Source organism: Thermobia domestica, chromosome 10 (assembly GCF_964235325.1).
Source record: "Thermobia domestica chromosome 10, izTheDome1.hap1.1, whole genome shotgun sequence".
In the NCBI taxonomy this organism is placed as follows: domain Eukaryota; kingdom Metazoa; phylum Arthropoda; class Insecta; order Zygentoma; family Lepismatidae; genus Thermobia; species Thermobia domestica.
The window spans coordinates 223,476,055-223,486,614 of NC_137463.1; positions in this window are offsets into that span (position 1 = coordinate 223,476,055).

Genomic DNA, 10,560 nt, shown 5'->3' on the forward strand with positions numbered 1-10,560 from the left:
CTGATCAGCTTGACAGCAATTTCATACTATGCAGTTATTAAATAACGCAGAAAACTATTCAATTTCTAATGAGACTGCTATAACAGCGTATAAGAATGCACAGTCCTAAGAAATACAATCTTTCTCAGCATTGAGTTTGAGGGTTGTCTATAAAACTGGAAATTCCCAGTGTAGGTAGCAGTCTCTTTAAAATGTTAGTAGTAGACGTATTAAATCTATATATGAATGTATGATAATTACCCTAAGGTGGTAGATTCAGTTCGTGCAACACTGGAGTTACCGCATTTATTCCTTAAGAATGGGGCTAACAGATATTTCTAACAGTTTATTGTCTCCTATAAATATTGCCAACTTACTTGTATGGAAAATGTAATGAGTTGATTAGATGTTTTACATTAATGATACACAAAAAAACAGTTTGAAAGATAATAATAAACTGGCAACTCTGATTGCATTAACTCGTAACGACCGAGGTTGAATATATATTACATACTCCCGGAGGTCCGGTACGTGACACCGCTTTGTTTTACTCCCAACATGTAGTTACTAAAATTACAGTGATAAACGTTTTACGTTTATTTCTCATATATTGATTTGTCGAACTTTTTTTACAAGCTCAATGAGCGGAAATTAATAACTCCAGGCCTGTAAGTAGTATTTAAATTAACTGGCAGTAAAACAGTAATGTTTTATATTTACTTATTTTAATAATAGCTATAATAAATTGTTTGATACTCTACAATTTTTATCTGAGAAAACGATTATAGCAATGGCAATATACTTTGCAAGGGCCTAACATTGAAAATACAAGGTCTTGAAATTTATGGTACTACCACACATTTGAATGTCTTTGCTGAAATTGTTATTTTACACACTACGACCAGTATCTGATACCGCTACTGGGCCCTCACGACAACCAAGCATGGCTGTGCGCACGGTCGCTGATGGACGAAAGGTACCAAGACGAACGAAATACAATTAATCAGTGAGAGACGCCACCTTAAAGAGTAGGAGCTGTATCATATACTGCACCTCGGTAGTTACGAGTGCAATGAGCACTTTCAGGCTCATTGCAACTTTTGTATATATTTACATATGTTATATAATATTTTAATATTGATATTATTTCTTTGGTTCTATTAATAAATAATTAGTAGTTAATATCAGGACTGGTAATAACATGATAAAAAATTGGTAAAATATGGTAAATACTTGTTAATCATTTATATAGACATACATATATATTTCCTGTTTGATCTTTTTGTATATCTATCTATCTATATCTATATCTATATCTATATCTATATCTATATCTATATCTATCTATCTATCTATATCTATATCTATATCTATATATATATATATATATATATATATATATATATATATATATATATATATATATATATATATATATATATATATGCTTAATCTGAAAATTATCTTTTACAGCTTTAGAAAAAAATAATTCCAATTACGCTAAAAGTTTTCTTTTTGGCAGCCAGCTAGTTTAGTTTGAAACACTGTTAAGCCGAACAACAGCTCTCTCGTTGTTGCGGAGTGGGGGGTTGTAAAATCATATATAATAGAGCAGGATGGCAAGTTCTTTTATTCATTTGAAGCAGGAGACAGAATTTTCTTTCAGGAGGAGCCGCCGTACTCCTGAGGTCTCGTCTTTTCTTTCATGAGCGAGGGTGCAGCCGAGAAGATGGCTGTGGCGTACGATCAATATTTTAGATTTGTATTAGAGGAATACGAATCGGAGTATTTAAATTCTGGTTTTATGTCTTTGGGGTTTAGACTAAAGATAGGTGTTCTGACCCTGGATAGGAGAGTTCTGTGGAAATGAAATTTAGTAGGGATTATTAGATCTTTTAGACGCAACGTCCGTTTTATGCTCTGGCAGTTACATGAATTTTGATTGAATTATTGAGAAGGCCGTTGCAATGGCAACTGGAGCCGAATAAGTTATTTTTAACAGTTAGTTGTGTTTTACTAGCTAGATTTAAAAATTTTTACACAACTGATTCCTCACGTAAGGGGATGTCAGGCTGTGGGGTTTGAGATTGTTTCCTGTTACCGAGACTTGAATGAAGGTGTTGTATTGCTATGTGAAGGAAATTTCCCTATTTCCGTGTACCTGATTAATAGTTAATAGCTAACTTCTTTCCTTAAGGTTGTCCTGTTTAGGGCAGTACCTGAATTAGGGTTTGTAGGCCAGACAGTACTCAGAATGTTGGGGCTGTGCTTAGTGATTTGGAGATTTATGGTGGCTTGTACGAGAACGCATGTTCAGAACTTCTTTTAAAGAAAATCTTAGTTACTTTTGGTTTGAACGCTTCTGGACTAAAGCAAATATAATTTAAGGTATTAAGTAGGTGTTGACTTCTGCTACTTCAGGGGTGAACCTAGTTTAAAAGGCAACTAAACTATTAATGAACTTATTTTTATTAATTAAGGAACTTTTGATTCAACTAGATAATTTTTGTTTCTTTTCTTGGTTCCCTGAATAAAATTTGGTCTAATTGGGAAAGCCTAATTTATATAAAATTCCCTGAACCTTGAGTATTATGATTAGGTTAATTTTGTTTCGCTAATTACCCTAGACAATTAGCAAACGTATTTTATTTATATTGTGTAAGCGTCTCTTGAGATTAAATCTCTGGTTTTGATACGAAGTGGAAGAAGAGGGTCATAACACGAGTTAACTTTTCTTTTGGCATCCTGCCCAGTTTGACTTTGAAGTTTACAAAATCACTGTTCTACCCATACTTTTCAACACGAGATATTTCACGTCTTATCAGGTGTTGCATGGCGACGAATAGTTTCGAAAACATGTATCTGTTCTCTTAAATAAACAAAATAGTACATTGTTCGTTGCAAAAAGAAAGAAAGAATGTTTTAACTTTTGCCTTTTTCACAAAAAAATTAAAAAATGTTATGAAACAATATTTGCTGGTTAAAAATGCACTGTACCAGTATACTCGGTTACAAAGGTCATGGAACCGTGGATTCTTTTCAATTTATACTACTTTCTGTTTCAATAGAAGAATAAAGTAAGTCACTTCCTCCTAGGGTATTAGATAATTGTCTATTTGTCGAGATTTATTGTGATATTTTGATTAAAGTAAATGAATAATGTGTTCTAATAAATATGGATTAGCAGGGTACAATTAACTGCTAGTGCTAGTGTGGTAAAGCACTTAATCAAAAACGATAGTATAATAGATAGATTTTACGAAAGTTTACAGACATCATTCTAACTTCTTACCAAATATTGTTATCGTACATCACAAACATAAATTTTGTTCTTATGTTTGCATATCGTCGTTAACTCACAAGTAAACCTTACGTTTGGGTGAATCGAGTTGCTTACGGAGACATATATGAGAAAGTAGTACTAAATGTGGTCAGTATTTCAGTGAAGTTATAGGTGCGAAGCTCCAGGGGTTTAGGAGATATAGCTACCAGAACATTACATGGAAGTACAGAATAGTCTTCATACAGTTGGAGGTAAACGCTCTATAAGACCTCTTGTAACGACAAAAGATGAATAACAAATATATGGGTACATATTAGAACTAGGGGGAAGTCATATAGTAAGGGTATATCTGACGGCGGCCATCTTGAAATCCGCCATTTTGAATTAAGGTTAAGTTTTTAAAATAGGAATAGGGTCATGTGATACATGATTTAAGACTCGAATTTAATCAGAAGAACAATGGTGACGTTAATTTTGATTTACGCGCAATTGATAAAAAGTTACATGAAATTAAATATTGTTGCAGCATATGTATTAGTCCTTTACCCCATCTTGTAAATTTTGTGTTAATGATAATAATTAAATAAAAAGCAAGTGGATAAATATTAGGTCTATGGTAAGAGTTGCCTTGATGGCGGCCATGTTCAAATCCGCCATTTTGAATCAGACAAAAGTTTTAAACAAAATGCATAACAGTGACATCTTATTAATAGCAAATTTGCCATAAATCCAACGGTATACCCATTTTTGCTTTATCATTATTCAGCACAAAATTAAATGGGAATAGAGTAATGCAATAGATGACTTCGGGCTAGAAGTTAATCAAAAATAGAATGTTGGCGTTACAATGTTAGTTGTTTGATGCTGTACTTGCACGCCATTTCGTTGTTTTTCTTGTATCCTGTTCACATCTATTTCTCGTTCGCTATTTAAAACTTTGTCTGATTCAAAATGGCGGATTTGAACATGGCCGCCATCAAGGCAACTCTTACCATAGACCTAATATTTATCCACCTGCTTTTTATTTAATTATTATCATTAACACAAAATTTACAAGATGGGGTAAAGGACTAATATATATGCTGCAACAATATTTAATTTCCCTGTAACTTTTTACCAATTGCCCGTAAATCAAAATTAACGTCACCATTGTTCTTCTGATTAAATTCGAGTCTTAAATCATGTATCACATGACCCTATTTCTATTTTAAAAACTTAACCTTAATTCAAAATGGCGGATTTCAAGATGGCCGCCGTCAGATATACCCTTACTATATGACTTCTCCCTAGTCCTAATATGTATCTATATATTTGCTATTCACCTTTTGTCGTTCCAAGAGGTCTTATAGAGCTTTTACCTCCAACTGTATGAAGACTATTCTGTACTTCCATGTGATGTTCTGGTAGCTGTATCTCCTAAACCCCTGGAGCTTCGCACCTATAACTTCACTGAAATACTGACCACATTTAGTACTACTTTCTCATATGTGTCTCCGTCAGCAACTCGATTCACCCAAACGTAAGGTTTACTTGTCAGTATTACGTTAGTAATAATTTTCAGAAGACTTATAGTTAGTTTTATATTACATTGCTTTTTTGTATAATGTCTTTGCAGGTCGTGTAGCCTTTAGGGGCTCTGAAGGTTCACAGTTTGTTCAAGTATTGTGTGAAATTTTCCGACAACATGCACAAACACATCACATTGAGAGCATGCTGAAGTTGGTAAATTGAATATTTTATAAGTATGGTTTTGTGGAGAAAAATTGTTACATTCTGATATTTCACTATAAAAAAGAAGAAAATATGAAATAGAAGAAACCTAACGAACTCTATGGCCTATGAAACCTGATGATTCAATGATGCATTATCGAAAGCTCTCCATTGACTTCTGCTTTAACCAATTGGATTCTGTTTCTATTTTGTAGTCCGATAGCTCGGAGATCAATCTTAGTATTCTCCTCCAAACTGCTTTTTACCTTCCTAATTGTCATTTCCAGATTTGGTTTCCAGTTATTTTTTTGAAAACGCTCCTACTCTCTCTTTCATTCAGACTACATGACCAGCTCACCTCAGCCTCCTATATTTAATAATCCTAACAATGTTAGGTAAACAATATAATTTATGTAAGTCCTCCTTACGAAGTTTTTGTTCCTTCTGGATCCGAATATTCGCCTCAGAAAAATCAACAATTTGTTACAAACATTCTTGATTTATAACGGCCTAAAACTGTGAGAATGCTTATAACTATTACTCCATAATCTTGTTTTAAAGTATGCGATTAGGAAACGCGAGAATAGCAACATATCACTGACGAAACACTTTAGTTTGGAAATTTTTGTTTAAATTATTTGATTTGAACATGTTCGTTGAAAAAGTTTGCAAGTTTGAAACATTTTTCAACCATTGAAAATTTTATTTCACCATCATGATACAATAGTATATGTCAGGACAAGTCTGTGCAATGTTGACAGAATTGTATCACATCCGTATATATCTTTTGTTTCTACCTGTAATTAAGAACGCAAATGCTTTGAAATTATAATTTTATTTATAAACATATGCCTACAGCACTGGTTAACCACATACATAAATGTCAGATAAAATATTCAGATGTTGTTGATACAGTTTACTTTGCACTTCTTGCGTCAGTTTGTTTTTAGCATATAATAATTATTCGAATTGAAGTCTTCTCAGGTCTATGGCAATGTCTATAGAAAAATCAGTGTCTATTTTTTCACAATTAAGCTGTCTATCAACACACGTCGTTATCCGGTAGCAGTGTTGAAACGATTTACATGGTCTACGTAAATGTTGTAGAATATGCATTACATATTTTTCGAAATTGTACTTTTCTTCAAAAATTCACTTATTTTGCAACACATTTCAATACAATGTTTGAACACACTCCAATGCATTTGTGAATTTGATTCATTCACTTTATGGCAGGTACACAATATTGCGAGGGACATACAATATACTTTTCTTACGTAGATATACTATTTTCTCACCAAGAATTGCACTTCTTCATTGATTGTAGCTCATGATTTCACAGTTATTACACCGAGTTCACCATGAAAATAATCACTAATTTGATCGATTAGTGTAAGTAATGTTTTCCAATCTTTAATGCCCAATTGCACACCAAACTGTTCTGCTTTACTAAATCTTATGATAGGTTCAAACGCATTGTTTAAACGTATTTACTGAATAATAGTTGGCAAATTAAAAATTCTTCGTAAAAACGTTAGCAATACACATCTTTCCAGTCAGAATGCTCTTCCTCGAATACTTGCATCACGAACCAGGTGGCTGTTGCTTTAATGTTGATGACGTCATGCTGACATATAATTGAAATGGAATGTTGCTGATACTGCAAGATCAAATAAGTACAGAAACAGATTCATTAAACATTAATATTGAATTCTGTACTAACTTCGAATTTATGACACCTTCAAACTAATCCTGCTTAGAATAAATATACAGATCTGGTGATTAACAAGCTTAATAGTTCTTCCTGTTTTATAACTTCCATGGGTAAATCTCTTGCACGAAAAATAATATTCTTATTATTTGCAAGAATCGCAAGTAATCTTAATGCAAACTTTGTAGGAATAACTGGGCTAGATAGGAGTCCATAAGGTTCATTTTGTTGTAAATTAGTAATGTTGGTAAATGATTTCATCACATCACGTGTGTTAAACTGTAAACAAGTAACCATGATAACGTTGTGATGGAGACTATTTTGAACGATACTTATGTATGAGAACTGGAATCTAAACGTTATAAACGGATGTCATGCAGTTCTGCTGACGCTGCATAAACTTATTCTAACTTCAACTATTGCATCAAGATTAAACAATTCTTCAGATATCTTTGTCCTAAACAGTTCCGGTTCTTTAGAAACGATTTTATTTTTTATTCGACATTTAAAATTTTCCACTGAGTTAAATCTTCTTCAGCTAGTAATAAAGTTTTAAACAAAATTTCCAAACTAAAAATTTAAAAAGTGCAAACAACTTACAAACTAAAACATTTCATCAAAAATTTTCAATCAATGCAAAAAGTGTTCAAACTCAAAAAAAAAATTTTCAGTAAAGATGTTCAAACGAAAGTTTTAAAACAGCGACGAAAAAATGTAAACCAAAATTCTCAAACCAACAAGTTTCAAAATAAAAATTTCAAAACAAACTTTTCAATCATAAACATCAAAATTTTCAAACTAAACTTTTTGAAACAAAAATATCGAAACTTAACATTTATGTATTCAAACAGTTAATAAAAATAGAGCAAACAAAGTTGAAACGTTTTTACAAAATTCAAGTATAGATTTGAAAATTTTCAGCTAATCTAACTGCATCAAGAATAACTTTGCAGCAACGTCCTTAGGTTGTGAGTCATAACCAAACCACTATAAAACTAAAACTTTACAAAAAGTTAAGTAAAGTAATTCATAAAGTAATCACTAGTCAACAAGATTTTGGCACAGAAATTAAAAGATCTGACTCTAATAGAATTTTTCAAGCAGAATTCAAATATGTAACAGTTTTTCTCCATCACTCACCATTTTCCCGTGATAGCCACATGACCTAGGAAAATGGATTATTTTCAGACGTGTGTTATTTACATGCAGATTATCACATGTATCTTCCACGGTAATTACAATATAAGTACGGCTTATACATCATTAAATTCGCAATGAAACACACTTTATAATTATGTATACAAAGTGTCGCTATTTTTATATAAGGAAAAGTCTAGAGAAATTTTGTGTAAAATTCCCTCCAAAAAGTAGTTTATAAGAATTTTTTGTCTCATGTCACTATTCATATAGTGATACAGAAACGGGAATTACACCAAAGCATTGATTTATGTCTACTCAATAAATCATATTAATTTCATGTGAATCGCGTTATTATATCTAGAGATATAAACAGTTGTTTCTATATACAGGTTTAAATACAAGACATTCAACAAAGACAGAAACCTAACGTTGCCATATTGTTGAGGCACTATACAGATACGCGGGTACAAGCTCAAATATACACAAGCACACACAATGGACGCATCCTTTCTGTGGAAAATTACTTGATTTGACCTCCCAACAATGAATAAAAATCCCATTATCACTTTCAAGATAAGACAGTTAGTATTATGTGGTGATGAATTGATTTAGATTCCGTTCTGTGCTGATTTGTGATTTATGATGTGTAGGTTCGTGTGTGTATGTGTGTGATAACGTACCGGATACAAGATTCCGAGGAAGTGGTAAATCACCCGGACAATTCCTGTTATGTATATTTGTGGGAAGCTGACATTTAAATCCCAACGGCGATGTATCACTCCACTTATGAGGAAGTGTTATCAGTTATATAGTGGTTGCAGCGTAGGAGACCAAGATAAGAAGTGCGTTCCTCACTACTTTATTGTACTTGCATGAAACACCTGACTGGGTTGGCAAATGGTGAACTGAATATGAACCTCGTCGTACGCATGATCTGGAGGGAAGCAAAAGATCGTTCTTCAGACTGTTACTTTTGTATAACATAGATAAAAGAAATAACCAGAAGATCTAAACACACAGTGCAGTACGCTAATTTGCCATAAGCAAATTAGGCCAGTTCTACACAATACAGAATTACCACTACCACTACCTGCAACTCATCTTATTCTAGATGAAGATTATGTACTTGAGGCAACAACTGAAGTACAACATGAAGAGGAACTTATATATATAGGAAGCCCATCTATATTCGGGCCCTATCTGACAACTCAGGTTTAACTAAATGACCTCATTCTACGTTTAAAACTCTCCAAAATACAGACAGAACTTCTTGCTTCTAGACTTAAAGACTGGAATCTGCTCCATCGTGACATTAAAGTGTGTTTTCCGAAACCGTTATTTAGAGTTTGACAACTACTATTCTATAGAAAATGATTTAGTTTGTTGTAACGATGTTTTTGCTGTCATGGATACACTCGGACATGAACACGAAGTACACAGTGCAAATTGTTTATTGACTTTCCGAAAACTAGTTTGAAGGTAGTCCTTTTGCACAATGGCAATGAATTTCTCTCAGTACCTTTGGCTTATGCAATTAAAATGAATAAAACCTATGAAAACATCAAAATATTGTTAGAAAGATTTCAGTATGAGAAATACAAGTGGACCGTTTGCTGTGATTTAAAAGTAATTTCTTTGTTAATGGGTTTGCAGCTTGTTTATACGAAATATTGTTGTTTCCTGCCCGAATAGGATAGCAGAACAAAACGGATCATTACATTAAGAAGGAATGGCCAAAGTGTGTGTTCACTCCTGAACAGAAGAATGTTGTGTATCCCTCACTGGTGAGCCCTGGTAAGATAATTCTACTCCCTCTTCGTATAAAGTTGGGCCTTTTAAAATTTTTCTTAAGGTAATGGACAAAGATAATACAGAAATTTGTTACCTCAAGGGAAAATTTCCTCCGGTTAGTGAAGCTAAAATAAAGGAAGAGATTTTTCTAAGCCCCCAAATAAGATGTTTAATTCGTGTCAAAAAATTTAAGGATCTCTTAACTCCAGTTGAAATAGCAATTTGGAGTTCATTGAAAAGTTTAACAGAGAATTTATTGGGAAACTATAAAGCTGCAAACTACCCTGAAATTGTGAGTGGTTTTCTGCAATCATTCAAAGAAATGAGTTGCAACATGTTCCTTAGACATTTCCTACGCTCCCACCTGCATTTCTTTCCTGCAAATCTCGGTGCCGTTAGTGATGAAAGTGGAGAACATTTTCATCAGGACATTTTCACCCATGGAGAAGAGATACCAGGGACAATGGAGTTCACATATGCTAGCAGATTACTGTTGTACTTTCAAGAGAAATGTTCTAGAAGCCAAACACAGAAGAAAGTCGACAACTAAAATTTCAGATGAGGTAAGTTTTCATTTGTTAACACTTCATTGATAAAGTACATATGTGCCAAATTTAGTCTAGTTTAGTTTAGAAACAACTATTTATATCTCTAGATAGAACAACTCGATTCACATAAAATTAACAGGATTTGTTGAGTAGACATAAGTCTATGTTTTGATGCAATTCCCGTTTCTGTATTACTATACGAATAGTGACATGAGACAAAAAATTCTTACGAACTCCTTTTTATCCCCACAAACTCTGTCTAGAATTTCCCTTTATAAAATGGCTACTCTGTGTGAAATGATTGTAAAGTGTGTTGCGTTGCAAATCTAATGAGGTATAAACAGTGATTATATAGTAATTACCGTGGAAGTTACATGTGATTATCTGCAAGTAAGTTA